The sequence below is a fragment of the Periplaneta americana genome, chromosome 8 (genome assembly GCF_040183065.1).
Source record: "Periplaneta americana isolate PAMFEO1 chromosome 8, P.americana_PAMFEO1_priV1, whole genome shotgun sequence".
Taxonomy (NCBI): Eukaryota; Metazoa; Arthropoda; class Insecta; order Blattodea; family Blattidae; genus Periplaneta; species Periplaneta americana.
Genome location: NC_091124.1, coordinates 136984525 through 137008843, shown reverse-complemented (window position 1 = coordinate 137008843; position 24319 = coordinate 136984525). Strand labels below are relative to the sequence as shown.

The window sequence follows — 24319 nt, the reverse complement described above, 5'->3', positions numbered from 1 at the left end:
TCGCTGCCCTCCACTCCCACCAATTCATGTTTTAACCGCTTGAGGATTTTAGCACAGATCTTTCGATTAATTTTTCATATGAAATAAGGCGGTGTTTGTGATATCTTGGTTGCCTCTCTCATATTCGGACATTGTATGACACTATTACCTATGCCAAACATTCACAAGAAAGTAATTAGCTCTTGCTGATTCATCTTTCTTTGTTTTCTTTACATACTTGTATTTCAGTAGGAAAAGTTGTAATTTACAATTCATTTTATATATCAATATGCCTGGTAAATTATTAAATAAGTATATAATAAATTTCAATCTTAAGACAAATCAACTTGCAAATGTTTATTTGCTATGTAATAACAATATGAACGTTTTCGCCGTTTAGGGCATCTTCAGATATAACAAAAAACATATAATCTGGACCTATAACAGTAAATTATGCAAATGACAAAGAATAGAAAACAATATATGAAATACATAAGATTCATGAGCTATATGTAAATATGACATAATGCAGGATGAATATAGAGATAATTTTTTAATTTTAAAATTAGACTAGACGAATATTTTATACATATAGCTCATGTTATAATTAAATATACAATGGTTAAAATTTGTCAATGATGTTAAAATTTAAAATTTGTAATGATGATAATAAAATATTTTAGAGTAATCATAGCTGAGAATTGTCGTGAGTTACAAGATAGTTTGCGTAGCTGATGTTCGTGTATTTTATAATTGTTTCATTTAGAGAGATCGTTGGCCTTTGAAATGGATGTTGTTTGACGATTAGTGACTACTCTAATTTGACATCCTATTACGTGTCATCACGTTTATTGAAGTATATAAAATGAAGATGTTATTTGTATGTGCTGGTGTTGGTGTGTTGGTGGTTCATTTTTATTATCATCATTATAAATTTTAAATTTTAACATCATTGACAAATTTTAACCATTGTATATTTAATTGTAACATGAGCTATATGTACAAAATATTCGTCTAGTCTAATTTTAAAATTCAAAGATTATCTCTATATTCATCCTGCATTATGTCATATTTACATATAGCTCATGAATCTTATGTATTACATATATTGTTTTCTATTCTTTGTCATTTGCATAATTTACTGTTATAGGTCCAGATTATATGTTTTTTGTTATATCTGAAGATGCCCTAAACGGCGAAAACGTTCATACTGTTATTACATAGCAAATAAACATTTGCAAGTTGATATGTCTTAAGATTGAAATTTATTATATACTTATTTAAGGAAAAGTTGTGCATGAAATGATCTGGACTAGCTGCATTTTGACTCATATTTTGTATTGTGATAACATAATATGTGGCGTTCACTTGTTGTAGCAACGGTGATTTAAATTATAGACTTATAATTTACATATTTTCTCACAATTGTAATCAAAATAGTTATTTTCTTCTTTAATTATTACTTTCATTATAATACAAGGGTTTGTATGACTTGAGGCTTTCCCGGCGTTTGATGTAGAATAACTCTTCTCGGGTTCTCAGCCAGGTGAGTTGGAGATTAGCTTCCAAGCTTTCGACGGCTTTCGACCAGAATGCGCCTGGCGGTCGGGACTAGGAACTAGCTCCTGATTGGCCCGCAGCGGGAAGCCCTATTTTTGCATATATACCGGCTAGACGTGGTCGGATTAAACATACGAGGTCACTCAATAAGTCGCAAATTGAAAGGACAGGGACCTCTCAAATTGCAGCTTAGATTTCACGGCGCTTCTTCCGACGGCCTTCACCTGCTTTGTCATCGAACAACAGATGACGGCGTCTTGCCATCCTAACGGCAAACACCAGCCAACTCCTCCTCGCCCCGTTCCGTGATCAATTGATCAATCTCAGCCCCCCTCGCGTATGTGGTACCTAAGAGGTTACGTCCAATTTCGGCTTCCCCTTCAAAATTTTCTAGAGCTCCTTCAGGGGAGCAGCGTAACCCGGAGTGAGACTAGTGGCCAACAGGCTTGGAGCTCACATATTTAGTTTTGTACAGCCCCCAACCCCTTGCAAGGACGCGTTTTGCGTACCTTTTCAATTTTCCTCCCAATTCTCCTTCGATTTTTCGATTTTTCGATTCGTCCCACATCACTTCGTCCCTGAAGAAGATGGCAGAGCTAGCCGTCGAAAACTTGGAAGCTAATCTCCAACTCACCTGGCTGAGAACCCGAGAAGAGTTATTCTAATACAAGGGTTGTTTGAAAAGTTCGTAACCTGACATTGAAATTAAACTAGGATTATTATGAAACAATCTTTATTTCTCAATATAATCTCCCATGAGAAATACACACACTTGGTCCACCGGTGCTGTCTGATTTGGTAATTCGATTTTTTATTAATGGAAGATATTATATATATATATATATGTATATATATAAATTAATTATTTATCAAGGCTTCCTCCTCGCTCATGTCACTTCTGAGTTGTCTTTGATGGCGGCAGCAAACACGTAGGTTAAACAAGAAGCTCAGATACGTTTTTGTTCATTGTACTATAATTTTAAAGTAAATTTAAGTACAGAGTACATTGGCTAAATGACATTAAATTATGAAATGACATATATAGGTGGAAGCAGTGTTCTATCTGCTTCCTTTTTAGTTGCATAGTCATAAATTTTGTATAACCTCTTCAGCGCTTGTGAAGTGTGATTAGAAAATGGCGAAGTCGCTATGGATGGATCAGCTGGAGTTCCCATGAATGAACAGCATTTTAAAATTTATTTATTCATTTATTTAATACTTTACACTTGAGCTACATTAGGCATTGCAGCCCGAAAGAGCAGAAGATCGTGCTCGGGCGAAGTTCAGATCAGTTATACAAAATATATCACAAAATTAAGAGAGTTCGTTGAGCACAATAACGTTAATAAATGGTAAAATATATACAGCATGTAATACATACAGCATGTAATAATATACAAATAGAAAATACAAAAGTACATGAATATTAGAGTATCAATTTTTAACTCAATTAGCTTAAACAATTAAACAATTAATCTGATTTGTTTCTTAAATCTATGTGTGTTAAGTGTACTTAGCTCAGGGTAAGCTAAAATGAATCATTCATGGAAGTCAATTCCAGTAGAAATGAACTTGACAGTTTCATCCCATCTCAGCTTATCGAATCCGCTTTCGTCCAGCCTCTCTCGGTAAGATGATTGAAGAAACTGAGAAATGCTTACGAGAATATCCTAGGGACATGGGACTGAAAGTAAACAAAAAATCAGTATAGTTTTAGGCAAGGCATATGCTAAAGCAGCTTCATTATTCACAGCCATGAGTTCATTTCGTACATTCGTACAGCAAGAGTTTGGCCCGTGAATAGAGATATTTTTCAAGATCATCACTTTGATTCTTCAGTGGATTTCACAACTGAAGACGACGCCATTTCTGATGCCAGTTGCAGGCCTAATACGTCCATCATTATTCACGTGAATTGTCATGATGCCACATCTAGCAGAGAGAACACAGAGTCTACTCTCGCACTCTACTTTATCCCATGTGTTGAGAAGACAGAGACCACAGCAGAGAGCTATTAAATTAAAGGCCTCACCTTACAAAAGAGCTCTTGAAGAAGCTGAACTTGGGTCTAAGACTAAGGCAAGGTCAACCTCAAAAAGGGACTGTTATTCACCACTGGAGAAGAAAATTAAATAAGCGAGCCGAAAAAGAAAACAATGAAGAACCCATCAGGAAGCAAACAAAATCAACTCCTGATTTTGTTTAATGTGTGAAGAAACCATTGAGGAAAAATTTGATTCACTATGTCTTGCAGGAAATGGGTACGGTACATGAAACTTACGCAAATGTTAGACGGAGTCAAAAGAAATGCTTTGCGTGCCATGTGTGTCTTGAAAATGAAGTACTGTTCGATCTACAGCATAAGAATAATCTCAGAATCGAGAAAATAATTTTATATGTATCTTTATGTTGCTGTCTCGTAATTTAAAGTTGTCTGCTAAATTTTTTTAGCTACAATAGTAGTTCATTTGAAACAGCCTAAAACTTTAAAATAGTGGAATAATAAGGACTATTTTTCATTGGTTTCCGTTTTAAAATTCGATTACAAATGATTTAAAAGTAAGTTCAACATCCATTAATCGAATCTATTGTTATGATTTGTCATTTGTAGAATTATTTTGAGATATTTTTAAATTTTTTCTTTTGGTCCATTCATGGCAACATAGTGGTCCATTCATAGAAACCTGTCGTCTTCAATGGACCAATAGCCGAATTTTTAATGAGGTAATTTTTAAACAGATAGAAATAAGATGTGGCCCTAAAACTTTATTTTATCATTCCTTATTAGTAAAGTAAATGTTCGAGCCTAAAAACTGAATTTTAAAGCATTGATTTTGTCAGATATAATAAGAAAACGTTAGGTGGTCCATTGATGGCAACCTTTCCCCAATTGGAAGTCTAGGAACATGAGTGTACATATGCTTTCAAGAACCGAAAGGGGAATTTGGACCTAAAGTAAAACAACGTATAGACAAAGATAAGCAATTTAATATCGTGGTCGATGCAAGTAGTTCCGGTAAACTGACAAAAAATCACGTCAGAATATGGTTAAGAGATGTATTTCTCCTCAATGTTAAGAAAGACACACTACTACTTCTAGATTCCTGGAGTGGTCAGATAGATGACACTATATTTACTGTTGAAGGAGTGAACAACGCTTTACATGGTAAGACAATTACAACAAAAATTATCCCTTTAAAAACCCTTTTGGAACCCTTGGATGTGTATATTTTTAAACAATATAAAATTGTAATTCGAAGGCTAGAAGAGTATTTCAGTCATAAAATAATTAGTTGTGAAATATTCCAGAAACATTACATTACATTCTGTTGTGTGAACAGTTTGATACACCTGTCCTCAAAGACATTCTAATATACGCGTGGCAAAGATACGGATATGTGACGGAGAAACATTTGAGAAAGTTTGATAACATTCTTGCAACAATATTGCATGATTGAAACAGCGTGTGTTTTACAGAAGAGTGTGAAAAACGAGTCTATAATATAAAATGTTTGTACTGTACAATGGCTCTTTGCTCGGACCACTCCATTTCGAATCTATAAGTACTATCATATTTAAGGTGAGTCACAAAATTCATATGTATTTTAAATTAAATTGAATTTGTATTTCAGCAAGAGCATTCTATCAATGAGAATTAAGAGAAAAATAAAATATACTAGATCAGCATTTCTCAAACTTTTTTGAAGTGGGGACTACTTTTTAAAGTCAGAACAGTTCCACGGACCACCTTACTCTTGTTCCCTTCGAAAGCAAAATTTTTCATTTTTGTAGCATATTTTAATACCAGTATACTTATATTTTAAAATAGTATTAATTAATTAAAATCAATTAAATTGAATTCATTTTATATTAGTATTAACTAATTAAGGTAATGTTAATAGAAGAAAATTCATTTTCGTTTCTTTAATAATTCAAGTCTTTTAGAGTTTGGATAATCATTTTGACTTATTAAATAAAACAATTAAACGTTGTTACACTTAATGAGATGGATGAGCATGCCGATTCTTGCACAGTTGTTCTATATTTGGACGTATGCTGGCAAGCTTAAGTCAAGAGATCGTCACATACAGTACATCGACTCGATTTCGGTAGCCTACTTTGTTTTTTATTAGAGTTAGTGATGAAAACCCTTTCTCACACAGATACGTAGAAGCAAACTGAATTATAATCTCCAAAGCATCATTGTACAGTTCACTATATTCTCTTTTCACTTGTGATGAGGTCCAGAAATTAACCATATCTTCTGCTTGGAATTTCATTTTAATTTCTCTCTCATTCGAGAGTTCAATTAACTGTTTTCTTTCACTCAATGGAAGTTTGTTAGTTTCAATATCGCAATGAAAGTGATCCTGAACCCATGAAAATTCGTTATATTTGATTGGAAAATAAGTTTCAAATTGTGACCTCAGTGTTGTATTATTGGTGTACGACGTACAGTACGTGACCGTTTCAATGTGCAGACTGGGTGCCGGCAAAACTATTAAGAAAGTCATAAATACATGAAAAGGTTCGGTCCTCTGTTATGAATTCGGCGCCAGATGTGCAGGGAAACACCACGTTCTTAGTGCTTTAAATCCCTTCTTTTGTTGTTGAGAGTAGATTGGAAAGTCAGTAGACTGATAGGGTAATAAATTTCATAAAATATCAGTACTGAGAGAAAAACTGAAAGACGATTGACATGTGTCATTTCCAAACTCTGAGATTTTCAGCTATAGAGTGATACGCAATTCGTTTGAATTTTATTTTTTCTTCTGACTTTTTTGAAGGTCCACAAGGGCAGACCTCGAGGACTACAGGTGGTCCGCGGACTATAGTTTGAGAAACGCTCTACTAGATCATTAATGCGCGAGCTGTGATACGTGACGCGCAACTATGAGGATCCGAGTTCGCCAAAAAGCGGCATTAGTAATCGATTTTCAAGTCAGTATATTTCGTAAAGTAGGGAAAAGCGAAACGAACGACTATCACCACGTTTATTAAAGAACGAAAATTAGCTTTAATATGAATTTTCATTAAATTCAAGCACCACGACCTAGGACGGTTCCATTGTTAGACATAATAATAGTAATAATAATAATAATAATAATAATAATAATAATAATAATAATAATAATGATTTATTTAACCTGGCAGAGTTAAGGCCAAACGACCTTCTCTAACACTCAACCAGGAGTAAAACTGCGTTACAAAAAACACTACAAATTTACAAAGTACACTACAATTTTACACACAAAACTGAATAAGATAATAATAATAAAATGTAAACAAGAAGTAAGTAGAAATCAGACATAATATATGACATACAGAAAGAAAGGAAAAAGCATAATAAAATGTGAACAGCAGGTCAAAATAAATGAAACATGCAAAGTATAAAAAATAAGACAATTATTATTAATAATAATAATAATAATAATAATAATAGTAATAAAATAGTGCAGTACAAAGCATACAATGAATACAATATTTTTAAGTACACACAGCAAGGAAAATTATGATTATATATACCGGTAGCTCAACTTATCACATTATAGATATACCATTATCGGAAAATATGAAAACAAAAATATAAAATAAGTTAAATATCACTAGAACATTTAAAAATAATGTGAATACGTTACAATATTATTTACAACAAAGGGAGTTTTTATACGAAGTAAATCTTCTAAAGAAAGCTGATGACTATAATACAAAATCCAAATTAAGCTGAATTTAAGATTTTCTCCGAAAACTCTCCACCAACACAGTGGTTTCAATTAATCGGCAGGCCACAAAACCAAATACGAACTTAGGTTAGACCCGTCAAGATATGGAAATCCTCAAAGAATGGGAAACAAGACCTAGCGTTGGATAAACTTAAGTCTTCAGTAGTTATTCCCCATATGTGGCAGGATGTCGGGTTTCCGCACGGTTTGAAATAATTAATTATTATTCAGTAAAAGCAAAATCATGGATGCTGTAAATAATTTTCTGAATAAAATAGCAACTCGCTTTAAAATACATCTGTGACGTCACGTTACGCAGACTGCTGACGTTATTACGATGTAGGTCAGGGATATTTTTACGCTTACTCGCTCATCTAGCGGTAGCAGATTCACGGTCAAAATACAGCAGTAGAAAGAGGTTTGTGAAACTACAGAAAAAATTACATATTTAACGTTCTTAATGATGTGTTTTCTTTTGGCACAGATATACTGTTGTTACTTGGTTTGAATCCTACCTTCGCGAAGGCCAACAATGTGTCATTGCATGCGATTATTCTTCAAAGTAGTGTGTCGTGAAATCTGGAATTCAACAAGGATCAGTTCTCGGACCTTTACTCTTCATGATCTGTATTAATGACGTGACTAATATGATAAAGCACTGCAGATACCATATGTATGCTGATAACTTGCAAATTTATTTGCATTTCCACCCTGACGAGACTAGTGACGCAGTAAACAAAATAAACGAAGACTTGAATACGATTTCACTGCAGGTACACAAATTTGGATTAAGGTTAAATCCAGAGAAATCGCAAGCAATCGTAATGGGACATAATCGTCTACGAAGCACTCTTGATAGTAGTACTATACCACATATAATATTGAATGGGATTATTGTTAAATACAGTGAAACAGTTAAAAATCTTGGCATTTTTATGGATAGCGATCTAAATTGGAACACTCAAGTAACACAAATTTGCAAAAAAAATATTTTCTCAACTTCACTCCTTGTTCCATATGAAAGAATTTCTATCACTTAGTCTAAAAAAGAATCTTAGTCAGACCCTTGTAATGCCTCATTTTGATTATTACGATTCCTTGGTAACTAATGGAAATTCACTCTTAGCTGAGAGACTACAACGTGTTCATAATATGTGCATACGATTCATCTGCAATACTGGTAAATTTGACTATATAACACCTTCCCTCCAGTTACTTTCATGGGTGTGTCTGAAGGAACGAAGAACAATACATTCACTATCTCTTCTGTTTAGAATCATGCATACTTCTACTTCGAATTATCTGTTATCGCGCTTTCAATTTCTTACAACTCTTCGAAACCGACATCAAGCACTTCTTTCTATCCTTCATCATAGAACGTCTTTATACTCATCTTCCTATAGCCTACTGTAAAAATACCTCGCCTCTGGAATTCGTTACCTAATGACGACAGGGACTGCCGGACTTTATCACAATTCAAAATTAAATTGGAAAATTTTGTGTCAGTTTAATGTTTATAGGTATTGCTAGAAGTATTGATTTGTGTTGTTTGTTTTTTTCCTCTTTAATCTAGATTAAAATTGCAAGTTTCTTATTTATGTTAGTTCATTAGTTAGGATACAATTATTATGATACTTAATCACTCATTTAAACTTTGTGTGATTGCAACCTGTGTATATTTTTGTGTGGCTTTACTTTGTGTTTCTCTCTCTCTCTCTATTTTTTGTGTAGCTTCACTTTGTATATAGTGTATTTTCCTCTGTTTTTCTATATTATTGTATTTGTATTCCTAGCGTTGTGGAAGAGAAGGCCTGATGGCCTTAACTACACCAGAATAAATAAATAAATAAATAAATAAATAAATAAATAAATAAATAAATAAATAAATAAATAGATAAATAAATAAAAGTATACATTTCGATAGAAATAATCATCTTGTGATTCCGATTCACTTGTCTATGATCTCCCTCTCATCTTGTTCCTCCTTTTTCGCTCTATTTATATTTGGCTAAATCTCGTGATTATCATTTCAACTGCTTATACTCGAACAGACTCACTATTATACATATGGACTGCAGATAAAGAAATACTACTTCATGAAGACTTACAATGCATAGTTATTGAATTAGAGATTTGCGAATTTATACCCGGCTGATAATGATGGATTATCAAGAAAGATGTAAAAGCTTAGTAAGGCTTCTTAGGAAAGGAGATAAAGCTGAAAGGATTATGTCGTGGTTCATGGGAGTAAAAGAACGCTGACCTTTAATAAAAAAATGATAGACCTACAAGCAAAAATATGTGGGGACGACTGATCACTCACTACTTCAAAAAAAAGGATACTGGTGAGTCAAGAGATGAAGCTGCCTTCTTCAAGATATTTTAATCGCTGACAAAAGAAAATATGACTAGGAAGACATATGAAATATGTATGCGCTCTAAACTTTGTATGTATTCAGTAAGCAGTTTTTAAGTGAATTCGTAGTCAAAGCTATTTTGGTGACCTCAGTATTTTAATATTTTCTATTGCCATTTTCTGCATAAATCACTCTTCTCTATCTTTAATTGTGTATTATTTCTAATTAACATTTGAAATCGCCTTGTCTTACTTACTTACTTGCTTACTTACTTACTTACTTATTTACTTACTTCCTTACTTACTGGCTTTTAAGGAACCCGGAGGTTCATTGCCGCCCTCACATAAGCCCGCCATTAGTCCCTATCCTGAGCAAGATTAGGGGAGATCGGGGAAAGTTTGGCATTAGGGGCAACTTCGTCATAGCATTTGTTTCGAAGACCTGAGCAAATAAGGGCTTGTTAAGAGGGTAGTGTATTGAGAAAACATGGCCGCTTGCTTGAATAACGCTTGTGTGATATGGAGAGATAGTTTCAGATCTGACAGGTAAATATATTTTTTTAATTCATGGCTTAGTGTAATTATGATATTGAATGTCTTCATGAACCCGTAACGATAACATTGACGATATTAGTGAGTGGCATCATTATTTAGAACGACTAATTCTATGTCATACTATGAGCTTGGCAAGCAGGTTGCAAGCCCCTAGTAAGAGTATGGATTAATAATTTTTTTCTTGCCAACTCGGGCAACGTCGGCAGTAAGCTGCCGATCTTGCCCTATGGAAAAGAGGAAGAGGATAGTGTTTCTGTATTGTTTGTTAACTATATAAAATAAGTAATTATAACATTTAAAATAATTTAAGGCAATTATTCGAAGGTCACTCCAAAAGTAATGCACAATATTTGAAAATTACATTTTTATCCTAAAGCTAAACTATTTTCACAGAACGTAGATACATCCTTCAGGAACAAAATGTCACTTTTCCACATAATCCCTGTTTCTTTCAACTGCCTTACTCCACATTGGAACAAGGGCCTGTATATCTACACGATAAAAGTCTTAACCACCACGTTTGAGCCACTCTTTAGCAGCGTGCACGAGGGAGTCGTCATCTTCAAAGTTCCGCGAAGAGATTCCTTCAGTTTACCAAAGAGATGATAATCACATGGTTCCAGATCAGGCGAATGTTTCAGTGTTGCCCATCCAAGTTTTCTTATCTGGTCTGTGATCTTGTGACTGACATGTGACCTGCGTTGTCGTGCAATAGCAGAACATCCTGCTTCTCCCGATGTGGTCGAACACGGCTCAGTCGAGCTTGAAGTTTCTTGACAGTTACCACATACACGTCAGAATTAATGGTGGTTCCGTGTGGCATGATGTCCACAAGCAAGAGCCCTTTTGAATTGTAAAACACAGTAGCCATAACTTTTTCTCCTGAAGGCGCAGTTTTGAATTTCTTTTCCTTTGGTGAATTAGCATAATGAAACTCCAGTGTCTGCCTCTTTGTCTCCGGTTGAAACTGGTGGAGCCATGTTTCATCTCCTTTCACAATTCTTGCAAGAAAGTCATCTGCACCATTCTCATACTTGTTCAAAATTTCCCTGAACGCTATTTTTCGGATTTCTTTGTGGGCTTCTGTCAACTTCCTCGGAACCCACCTGGCACAAACCTTGGAGTGACAATTCTTTCACTGTTACTCGTTTGTCAGCCACAACCATATTGTCAAAACGCTGCACATTGTCAGGACTTCGTGCAGTGCAGGGTCTGCAGCTGCGAGGAGTATCCCGAATATTGGCTTGTCCTCTTTCACCAGATAATCTGCTTGCCCACCGACTAACCGTACTGCATCTCCATACACCTTTTCCAACCTCTTGTGAATTTTTCCCACAGTATCGTTTTCACAGCACAGGAACTCGATAACAGCACGTTGCTTCTGACGAATGTCAAGTACAGCAGCCATCTTGAAGGAGTGCTATCATGGAGCTACTAACGAGAACGACTTAAATTAAAAATGAATACAAGCGGGAAGGTCGTATCTATGGCCTCCATAAATTGCAAAGGTGTAGAATGAAAAATAAATTTAAAATATGGTCTGCATTACTTTTTGGAGTGACCCTCGTATATTTTAGTTCTCTATTTATTACCAATTAAATGGGTCTAAATTACAAGTGGAAAACTGAAAACAAATATGACCAGGACGCACTCAAGAGAGCTCTATGTGTGCATAATAAGAGAAGATAAGCCTGATATCTGCCGAAAAACTTATGGAGTGCCATGAACTACACATCAGTATTCGCAGGTGTATAAAATAAAGTCAGGTTTAAAAGAGTGTTTGCTTCAGATATGGCTGAAAATTTGAAGCAGCATGCAATCAATCTGCAGAAAATGTTTTTCGGAAAGTCTAGAGTGGAATTTCGAAGATTAGCCTTCGGATTCGCAAAATCCAATCAAACAGAGCATCCTTTCAACACAAACCAGAAGATGGCTGGATCTGTCTGAATTGAGGCTTGCATGAAGTCAAAAAACTGTCTAAACAAAGATTAGCCTCACATATGATGGGCATATGAACATGTTCATACATGAAAAATTTATTTGGACACTTCATTTGTGATATGTTCAGATGTTAAATTTAGTCCTGTTAGAAATTGTTATGTTGTAAATGAAATCTGAACTCGGAAGTAAGCTATTTTGTTGAGAATACAAATATTGACGAAGTTGCCCCAGAGTGCGGGGCAACTTCGGCAAATGTAGCGTCTTTAATTTATTTTTGTTTGTAATTCAATACTTCACTTTTTTATAAATTCTGATCCATATACATAATATAAATATATCAAGTGTATTTATCATTAAGATTTTGAAACATAAATTGTCTTTTTATTGTACTTATGTAAGTGTTTAGCTTAACGTGCCGAACTTGCCCCGACCTCCCCTAATCCAGTCTCTGCCATCATATCCCACCTCCTTCAAATCCAATTTATTATTATCTTCCGATCTACGTCTCGGCCTCCCCAAAGGTCTTTTCCCCTCTGGCCTCCCAACTAACTCCATATGCATTTCTGGATTCGCCCATACGTGCTACATGCCCTGCCCATCTCAAACGCCTGGATTTTATGGTCCTAATTATGCCAAGTGAAGGATATAATGCGCGTAGCTCTGCGTTGTGTAAATTTCTCCATTCTCCTGTAACTTCATCCCTCTTAGCCCCAAATATTCTCCTAAGAACCTTATTCTCAAAAACCCTTAATCTCTTTTCCTTTCTCAAAGTGAGAGTCCAAGTTTCACAACCATACAGAACAACCGGCAATATAACTGTTTTATAAATTCTAACTTTAAGATTTTTTGTCGACAAACTGGATGATAAAAGCTTCTCAACCGAATAATAACAGGCATTTCCCATCTTATTTATTCTCGTTTAATTTTCTCCCGAGTGTTATTTATATTTGTTACTGTTTCTCCAAGATATTTCAATTTTTCCACCTCTTCGAAGGATAAATCTCCAACTTTTATAGTTCCATTTTGTACAATATTCTGATCACGAGACATAATCATATACTCAGTCTTTTCGGGATTCACTTCCAACGCTATCGCTTTACTTGTTTCAAGTAGAATTTCCGTGTTTTCCCTAATCGTTTGTGGATTTTCTCCTAACATATTCACGTCATCCGCATAGACAAGAAGCTGATGTAACCCCTTCAATTCCAAACCCTCTCTGTTATCCTGAACATTCCTAATGGCATATTCTAGAGAGAAGTTAAAAAGTAAAGGTGACAGTGCATCTCCTTGCTTTAGCCCACAGTGACTTAAAAAGCATCGCCTTGTCTTAGACAACACAATTATTGTTATTGTTATTATTATTATTATTATTATTATTATTGTTATTATTATTATTATTATTATTATTACGACAGTCATTAATTTTTACAAGTTTTCGAAGTTTTCCGCTGACAATTTAAGGTCGCCAGTCACTGCGAATAGGAAATGAATGTCTACTTATTGCATGGAATTTATATCCTTATAGAGTACGAAGGACATCCATGCAAGTAAAGGAAGGTTGTTCGCACAGAAGTGAGACAGCGATATAATAAATCTATTTGTCATCTTGAAATCTACTCATCTCGCCAAGGACACAAATAATAATTCAATGTTGCACAAATCTCTGTTCTCTTTTCGCTGATTACGGTATTTTCGCGGTGATGTCACACAGAAGATGCGGTATCAGTAAGAGACGTTGTAGCCGATCTTTGTTTTTTGTTTTGTTTTTTTTTTTTTACGAAGAGCAATCTCAATCCTGGCTTTGTAGAAAATCATGTGTTGGCGTACCGCCACGAAATTGAATTATGAAATTTTGGATCTTACTATGTGCCATTCCTCATGCTAATTTGTATAATAATAACTCGCGTTACGATCATTTGAAGATATTTGATGCATACGTGAATATCATTTAGAAAAGAATGTGTAAAAAATACATTCTCACGATCATGACAGGATAACAGAAGCTACTGATTCTCATTGGAAGACGATATTTCAACCACATCCGTCAGTAAAGATATGCCTTCTCTATTCTTGTTGGATATACCCACATTATTTGTATCCTGTTTTGGCTGATTCTATACGAACACATTTCTGGACTTCAGAGACTTGAAATAAGTCACCTAAGATGTCATAATACACAAAAGTTGTACATAATAATAATAATAATAATAATAATAATAATAATAATAATAATGGTCTTTATGGTTGTGAAACTTGGACTCTCACTCTGAGAGAGGAACATAGGCTAAGGGTGTTTGAGAATAAGGTGCTTAGGAAAATATTTGGGGATAAGCGGGATGAAGTTACAGGAGAATGGAGAAAGTTACACAACACAGAACTGCACGCATTGTATTCTTCACCTGACATAATTAGGAACTTAAAATCCAGACGTTTGAGATGGACAGGGCATGTAGCACGTATGGGTGAATCCAGAAATGCATATAGACTGTTAGTTGGGAGACCGGAGGGAAAAAGACCTTTAGGGAGGCCGAGACGTAGATGGGAGGATAATATTAAAATGGATTTGAGGGAGGTGGGGTATGATGATAGAGACTGGATTAATCTTGCACAGGATAGGGACCGATGGCGGGCATATGTGAGGGCGGCAATGAACCTTCGGGTTCCTTAAAAGCCAGTACTTTGCACTGTATTTTACAGAATGTTTACTTTAACCCTCATTGCTCATTTCTGACTTACACCACTTCTGCTCTGAACGGCTCATTTAATGTTCCTAATTATGTCATGTGAAGAATACAATGCGTGCAGACTGTATTCAGAAACGATTATATGGTTGTATGATAACTATGAAGCTCGTGGGAAGAGAATATCAAGGAAAACTGAAGTATTTGAATAATAACTCAGCCTAAACCAAAAATCTTTCTACTAGAATTTATCACGTGATTCAGTTCGTTCCAGGCACATTATTTCGCTATCGATATACTTTTTTTCTCTTGTGTCCAAGCACTGTCTTCAGCCGTGCTGATCACTCAACCAAGGGAAATCGCAATTTGTGAAGTGTCTAGTCAGTTTCGGTGTTTATAATCCTCACAACAGAGAGAATAAAACGAATTGTTGCACCGCAGTATAATATGCAATGATCCTTCGACCCCTTTCACATTCCTTCAATTACAGTATCTCAACCACTTTGATTGATATGATATGATATGATATGATATGATATGATATGATATGATATGATATGATATGATATGATATGATATGATATGATACGATACGCTATGATATATTTATTCCACCACCTTACATCGGTCGTGACGGTACTTCACATTTCTGCATACAGTGCCATCACTCCCTTGGATACATATTCTGCTTACGCTTTTTTAAAAATCCGGCTATTACATATAAATGACCTTGAACTCTTTTTTATTACATCACTCACCTCTGTTTCCTTCCCTTCTTTTCCGATTTACCCTTCCCTTTCCTAGTTATCTATCTTATTCATACTAATCTCATTTAACTAAACAATTACTTCTCTCAATCTCTTATTACTTGTTCCCAACATTGTTTACATTAGTTGAATCTTTCATAGTTGTTAACTTATGTATTCACTTGAATCACTAACGTTCACTGACACTTATTCACATTAATCTACTCTGTATATTTTCAGACGAAGTAGTTTCTACAGTTTCATTACATTTACATTCCTACTTTCTTTATTATATTTGTATTACTACTTACTTATTATCACTCCCTGGTTATTACTTGTATCTTATTCTTTTCACTATTATTCCCTTGCCTTACCGTCTTTTATGTCGCTATCACTCTTTTCACTTTATCACTTTCATAAGTTTTGTTACTCATGCATACTATTTTCACTTTATCATTCTCCTATGTCTTGTCACTCATACACCAACCTCTTAAGTTATAACTTTTCTATCCCTTATTTCTTCCCACTGACATACCTCTATTCGGTGTCGCTAATGTTACTTCATCTCTTCCAGTTCTTGCAGAATCATTACTTTTTATCTTAGTATCTTCTTCATCTGTCGATCTCTTTTGCAATTGCTGACTCATATATGTCCTTCCAGCTGGATTCACTGCACTCTTTTGCTGTTCTCAGCTTCTGTATACCGTCCTTCTGTTCTCCCCTGTCTGCATGATGGCGTCATCAAACCACTTCGTCAAAGTAATAGAAGAAGGAACAAATGCTAGAAACTTTCAAATAGCTGACACATTGCTGTGTTCGATTTGGGTATTAAACCACTTTCTGAAGCATACAAATATACGATGAACAAGTATTTATTAAAATCACGTAACTCCAGGATGCCTCGAATCGAATACATTGGTACTCGGACTGTAGGAATACTTTGACTCACTGAGCTCATCAGATTATATGGATATGATTTGCTAATTCTCGTTCTTCACTACACCATAAGTATCGTCACTCAAAATTTTCAGTTATTCCTTTATAGCATTAAGAAAAACCGTATAAATGTTAATTTACACTTTATAGTAAATAAGTATGACGCTTTGCTATGATTACTGCATAACATCTTTAGAATTCAATAACCATATCGATGACGTGGTTCTACTCCGAATCTTACGTGTGATCATTTGATTGACATTGGTTTTAGTATGGATCTACTGGACACTCAAAAGCAATATCGCTCAGTAGTTCGTTACCAAGGAGTTAGAAGTCACTTCATATGCGTAGTTGCGAAATTTTAAGAACACAAATTCTTCAAAACCCAAAACTCATGCTATCAGCTGAAGGCACATCAAGGAATAGACTATAGGCTATCCAGAAGAACGTAGTATGCATTATGTAATTATCTGTGACCATAATCAACAAGTTCTTTAGATTTAAAGTACCAATAAATTTTTAGAACTTTAAATGTTTTCCGTGAATTTAATAGCCAAGTACTAACATCGCGTGTTCTGAGTTGAATTTACATTGACATAAATTTGAATTTTCCTAAAATTAATAATAGTAGTAACAATAACAATAATAATAATACTGTAATAATAATAATTTGATGTTAAGATAGGTAATATATTTCTAATAGTACTCTAAAGCCCCGTACAGACGAGTAAATATCTTGTGCAATGAATGGCACACTATCGCCACGTTCTCGTGTGAATGTTGAGCTATTATGTCATCTGATGGCGATCAATCAATCAGCTTGTAAATTACATGTCAACAAATGATGCTAGGATATTGTAGCATTTTCCCCAGCATTGTTCTGTGTGTTGTATGTTTGTAATTGAAGTAGTCCTATTAATGTAGTAATAATGTTGGAAATGGAATGGTCCAGGTTAGTTTTGAAGACTCCAATTGTATGGATGCCTATTGTCAAGAACGTCGTTTATACAGAGAGAGGCAGTAAAAAGTTACCGCTCTATACAGGGGACGTCGGGAAACAGATTGCCCGCAATCCATTGTTGGACTCACCGGTAAGCTGTAGCATATGTTAGTCTAAATTTTATACTATGAAAGGTGAAATACGTATGCACTGGTACAGGAATTGAGAAGGACACGTAAGTGGTCACGCGCGCAATAATTTGTGGAGTTTAATACTTCTGTCTGGAGTCCTACTGCATTTATGAGTTCCACTAAGTCACCAGTTACACTTCATCTAGCAATAGTGTCAATGTAGTGACTAATAAAAACAGGAAAAGGTACGACACAAATGAGCAAGAGACGGAAATTCTAAACAGAGACAGTGACATTATTTTTAATTTATGGAAGTGAAAACAAGTCAAGAATGATTTATAATTATGTGCTTGGAAGAAACGAGATGACATGTTCACTAAATACAAATTTTCACATTAAACATGAAACTTTATCACAGCCATTCATAAGTACAAATGTAGAATTTTGGAAATGCAAGCTCTTTCATTTCGGTGCCGAAAGGATAATTCATACCTATAATTAAATCTGCAATAAAAATTATTCTTTAAAAATTATATTGAGATATGTTAGTATTTGTATGAACGTTGAGATATGTTCGGCTCTGATTGTCAAAAGGGAAATACTTTTTTTATTTCTTCATAATGACGTATATTTTATTGATTTATACTTACTATTCTACATCAAAATACTTATTTATAATATTTAATCGTGTCAAACCATAAAAAAGGAAATGATAAATTGATTACTGTAACACTAGCATCATCTATCGTCATTTGATTCTAGTTTACATAATTTTTTGTCACCGAAAATTTCGCAAATGCTATTATTTCGTCACGGGCCATACACACCCCAGGTTTCTACAGGGACATCATTTTATTTTAACTTCAATTTTTATTGTACCTGAGATTTTGAATGTACTTCACTCCCACCCCTTCTACTAATGAAGTTTCAACTCAACACAGAACCAAGACCGCAGATAGTAAGCAGTACTGAGTTCCTGAGTATAGTACGTTCCAGAAATATGTTCACGTTTTCCAGTGACGAAAGAGCTTTCAATATTGAATCATATTTTCCCACAGGTACTGTCCGTTTGCCTACGTCGCATCCCGATTTCCCTCACCTGCTTCTGCTCGCCCCTCTGTAAAAGCTGGGCTGTCTTAGCTCTTTTCTGAAAACATTAATGTCTCTTAGGAATTGGACGTTTACGTAATATTATACAGCTGTTTAATTTAACTTAAATAAAAGGGCCTCGTTAAGTAATTAACTGTCACGTGATTTCCTCCCTTTCTACAATCCTGCGGCATAACCACTTGGACGGACAGTAGATAGCATGTCTGAGTAATTTCATATTTTCGGGTCGGGCAGAAGTGAAGATTGAATTTACAGTACGTAGAGTAGGTACAGAATTATTTCAACATGAGTTACTAGTACGAAGGACGAAACTGGCAATTGGAATCAGATGCAATAAACTATAGTGCGATAATATGCACAAAAAAACTGAAGCCTGTATCGAAATGAACGGCAACCATTTTCAAAATTGTGTTTAAATATTCATATTATGATTATTTTTCAATTTAACTTCTTTCTCTATATTGTACGCTAATGTGCTGTAGACAGTATAATATACACCGCATAATGAATACGTTCGCATGGATAACTCACTCCGTGAGTAAAAACACTTATTCTTAATACAGTACTGTACTCTGATTAAAGAAAAACCTAATGAAAGTTATCAAACTCAAAATCGCGATATTTTCTAGTTTACGTAAATGGATGAACTACTTTTCTTCCTTCCTATACCTAGTAGAGCGATTTGTGTTTTACGCCAGTATCATCGAACTCCAGTCTTGGAGGGGGGAGCAAGCGGTGTTTCCGGTTCTCTAAAGGTATAGACAGGTTAATATTAAAAATGTTAGTAAAAATGAAATGATGCCCCTGCACAATTCAATTTGCGACGTTTCTAAGTTTTATTGTGTACTCATTAATCATATTACAATTGTGAGTTATCATCTAAAACATACCTAAGTTATTCAAAGCATCAGGTTAACTGAGCTACGTGTGATCCAGATAATCTTATTTACTAACGCTATAGCCTATTAGGTATTTTCATAAAACTACGAGTGCAATTGCCTGTTCTTTACATCTAAAGCATGGAAAAATAAGAGACATATTGCAAGAATATTCCTAATAATATTGAATTTGTTCCATGGGAATGTGAGTCCATTAAAGTCGTAAATACTGACAAGTAAACTCAAAAAATGTAAAAATTATATCCAAAACAGACAACACAATTATTATATTGAGAAATATCATTTGTTTCTATTTGATGTTATTTATTGGTCTTTATATACAGTATTTGAATTTTGCTCCAAGTTCTCTTCCTGAAGGATAATAATTTATTATTTTGTAAAGAGTCTTGTTCCTTTTAAAACTAATTTGTTACACTTTACATCTTTTCGAGGAGGTAACACGCAAAACCGAACATGCCCACAATAACAGAAAATAATACAATATGGAACGGAACTTACAGAATAAGCGGAATGTAAATACAACATGCTATTTAAGCAAATCCTAACGTGCTCCATGATTCATGCATGTGAAAATGCGTGGTTGAGAGAAAACACGAACCAGACCATACATACATTTCGTACAGAGAAAAACTAGTCCATAGGGAAAATCAGAGGCGCTTATTCAAGTCACGTGATTTCCATTTCACTGAAGGCCAGACGTTCCCGTGCAGAACACTACTTTCGAGCTTCTATCTGTGTTGTATTAAAGCAGTAAGATGGATGAAGGACGTGTTCTTCAAAAGACTGCAAAAAAGGGTAGCAGAAAGAGAAAGAAGAATGATTCGCAACGTGAAAAGGATAAAAGGAAACGGTATGTTGCACTAAGAGACTGTCATTCATTTCATGTATGTGCACATGAAGACAAATAAATGGTTCAGTTGTCGGAAAATACACCCAAGTGATGCATTACACCTTAGACAGTTAATTTACAAAGTCCCTGATAAAGCAGTTCAGTAGCACGAATGAAGTCGCTGAAAACTGTTAAACGAAAAAGAACTCAAAATAATGAACGTGAGAGTAAACCTCGGAAATTTAATGTTCCTTACACTCTTTTCGCACAAAATGAAAAGATATAATACCCGGCATGCAAGAATTGTTTATGCATATGACCCTAATAAAATCTACTTGATTCAATAGTATAGCAAACAAAATAAAAGAAAGTAAACATTAATTTTTTTGGTCCTACATACATATATCTGTTAAGCTCATGGTAACAATGGTTATTAGAAGAGAAAAATTCGCTCCGGCGCCGGAGGAAAACATTAGAGGAGAGAGATTCGATCCAGTGCTGTGGATTAAACTTCGGTGTAGCTCAGTGGTTAGAGCGCTTGGTACGTGGAACCGAGGACCCGGGTTCGATCCTAGGCGCCGGAGCGAATTTTTCTATTCTAATAACCAAAATAAAAGAAGGCAAAGTGATAAAGGAATATAGAGGTACAAATTATGTCAGTCACAAATCCGCAAGGAAGAACAGTGTTAGACAGTTTTTAGACAATTTACATTGCATTGAAAGCTATTAAAACAGGCAAATATCACGACTTTATATGCACATTACACTAAATATAAAATAAATAAGTGCAGTGTAGAACAAATCTGTGACAGATGACAAGAAAGTGTCTTATCTACTGTATGTTTCGAAGAATATTCATGAATGATGATGTAGGTCAAGTACTCGCCATTAGTTTATATTTATATATATAACATAGAGTTTAGAATTACAGCTTCTGATATTTGAAGTTCTTGCGGAAGGATCGACGAGCAACTGAAGGTTGCTTCAACAAAGGAAAAGATGGAACTTGACACGAAAGAGAGTTCACAAGAAAAAAGGAACTGCCTTTTATGAACTATTACGGGAAGAGAATGAGCAGTCAGTAAAATTCTGTCTTGACGTGTGGGTCTAGCCGTTTCCAGGGAGGTGAGTTAAAGGAGCATTTTATTCAAGGCAAGTAAGTTTTTACTGTTTGTGTATTGTGCATGTGAAGTCAGTGGACCCTGTATTTTTTACATGGACGGAAGAATTGGTAGAGCGTGGTGCAGCAGAAGTGGTTTCAGCCTTACTGTATTTTTTTTTTTAATCTGTTGGTTTAAAGATAAGACTGTGGTGAAAATTTTCTGTGATGTGTGTGGGGTACAAAACAAGAACAATTTTGTGTTTCTTATTCTCATGTATTTTCTTGCAACACTTGATTTTTCAGTTGAAGAAATTTGTCTCACTTTTCCGTTTCGAGGTCACAGTTTTTTACCTGCTGACCGGGTTTTTGGTAAAGTGGTGAAACTTATACGAAAAAAGCCAACAATTGAAACAAAAGAGGAATGTAAGGAGGTCTACCAGTCAGTGGGTTAAGAAAGAAACCTTGGTGAAGATTGGATATTGATGGACGTGAAATCTTTACCTAAGGCCTACGAAATTTGATGACATAAGTGATATGAAGAGAATTTTAATACGAAAGCACGAAGCTATGGGACACTCTCATATTTAGATAGAAGTAATGCATTCTAGAAGAGCTATAACAGCGGAAGACGTTCCTTCTAAAAAGCAAGTGGGCCATTAAGAGACTCTTCAACTAACCACTAGTTGAAGTACTCTTCAGTCACTCAATTCCTGCTGCCAAGAATAAAGATGTTGATGATCTAAAAAAGAAAAAAGCTATTTTCGGAGAAAACTGGTGAAATCAGGAGAACGTAAGTTATCGTAAGTTGTTATATATCCATCATTGACGGTATTCCCATGAACAACGTACTCGTAGAAGTAGAGGAAATTTCGTGTGATTGCAGACCTCTGAAGAAGAACTAAGAAAGAGACAAGTGAAGTGCTTTGTGTGAAATGTAGCATTGTATGGGGCAGAAACATGTACATTACGACGAAGTGAAGAGAAGCGATTAGAATAATTTGAAATGTGCATATGGAAAAGAATGCAACGTGTGAAGTGTACAGACAGAATAATAAATGAAGCTGTGTTGGAAAGAGTGAGCGAAGAAAGAATGATTCTGAAACTGGTCAGAAAGAGAAAAAGGAATTGGTTGGGTCACTGACTGAGAAGAAACTGCCTACTGAAGGATGCACTGGAAGGAATGGTGAACAGGAGAATAGTTCGGGGCAGAAGAAGGTATCAGATGGTAGACGACGTTAAGATATTTGGATCATTTGCGGAGAAAAAAAGAGGAAGTCACAAAATAGGAAAGATTGGAGAATGCTGGGTTTGCAGTGGAAGACCTGCCCTTGTGCAGAACATTATGAATGAATCGTCATTATCATCATCACTATCAAATAAAAAATAAACATGAAATGTCTTCAGTGAAAACAGGAGTATCCCGCGAAAACCTGTTCCAAGATAGTCTTCGCGCATCAGAAATTCCACTTGCAATCGCCGGAGTCTGAGCTCGGGTCGTCGTCGTGGAAAGCGGCGGCATTTGAGATTCAATGACTATAAAATATTCTGACGACTAATTGTGGTGTCCACTTATATCCAGTGATATAATCAAACAGGAAATGACCCTCACGAGAATTTGGGTGTCTTTCTTGTTGCAGAGGGCCCGCGGCGACGACAGCACTGACCTCGGCCTGCAACCTGTTGTGCGCGCGCGCGCGTGCCCCCACCTGTTGCAGGCCTTCGGGATTCCATAGCCCTCGCCAGTCAGTAGCTGCGTGAGGCGCGGAGTGAGTGGTGTGTGCGTGTGTCAGTGTCCCTTATTGGAGTCGGTGAGCTCGCTCACTCGAGCCAACGAGAGGAATAGACCGACCAATCAGCACGTCAACAGTAAGCTGTATTCTGCTTATTAACTACATTGTCAGAGATAACTGATAATGTCATTAAGCTAGTTAGCAATCCACCCACACCACACTAGCTGACATCTTCAACATCCAGTGTAGATTACAAACTACAACACAATTTAATTCTACTGTCAGTATACCATAAAAGTATTCTCGTTACATTGTAGACTACAAAACACGTAACATTTGAACACTACAAAATAATCGACTTAAACTGTATAGGCTACAAGGAAACAATTCACGTTACGTTGTAAAGTGTACACTACGGGACAGTTCGACGTAATATTGTACATTATAAAACAGTCGACATTACCTTGTACACTTCTAAGCAATTCATGTTACATTATATACTACAAAAATTTCACGTTAAATTATACACTAGAAAATATTTCACATTACATTGCACACTATATTGTAGGCAACACCGCATAACAGTTCACGTTACATTGTGCACTAAATAAGAACTCATATATTGTACACAAGAAAAGAATTCACGTTACATTGTAGACTACACTACAAAACTATTCATGTCACATTGTACACTAGGAAAGAATTTACGTTACGTTGAGCACTACAAAAGAATTTTTAAGTTGCATTCTACACTACTAAAGAATTTACCTTACATCGTACACCAGAAGACAATTCATGTTGCATTGCACAGTACGAGTACACTACAAAAGAATTCACGTTACAGTGCAGGACCTATACTACAAAAAAAATAAAGAATTAGTTTTACATTGTACACTGCAAAAAATTCCCATTACATTGTACACTACAATTCATGTTACATTGTAAATACAAAAGAATTCACGTTACAATGCAGAACTTACACTACAAAAAAAGAATTAGCTTTACATTTTACACTACAAAAAATTTACATTACATTGTGCACTACAATTCATGTTACACTTGATGGTGGATGTCGTTATCGAGTTCCCACGTTGGGCGCCA

At 35.4% G+C, this 24319-nt stretch overlaps 1 protein-coding gene across 2 annotated transcripts in view; it reads left to right on the top strand.

The window, feature by feature from the left end:
* Window positions 1–22733: 22733 nt before the first annotated feature.
* The window catches only part of LOC138705085 (uncharacterized), a 236918-nt gene continuing 235332 nt past the window's right edge, over window positions 22734–24319 (top strand). The window contains exon 1 of one of the 2 annotated variants that reach the window (XM_069833703.1): window positions 22734–23354. The gene's annotated coding sequence lies outside the window, so the exon portion shown is untranslated. The remainder of the gene's footprint in view (window positions 23355–24319) is intronic. The other variant, XM_069833702.1, reaches the window with a different exon arrangement.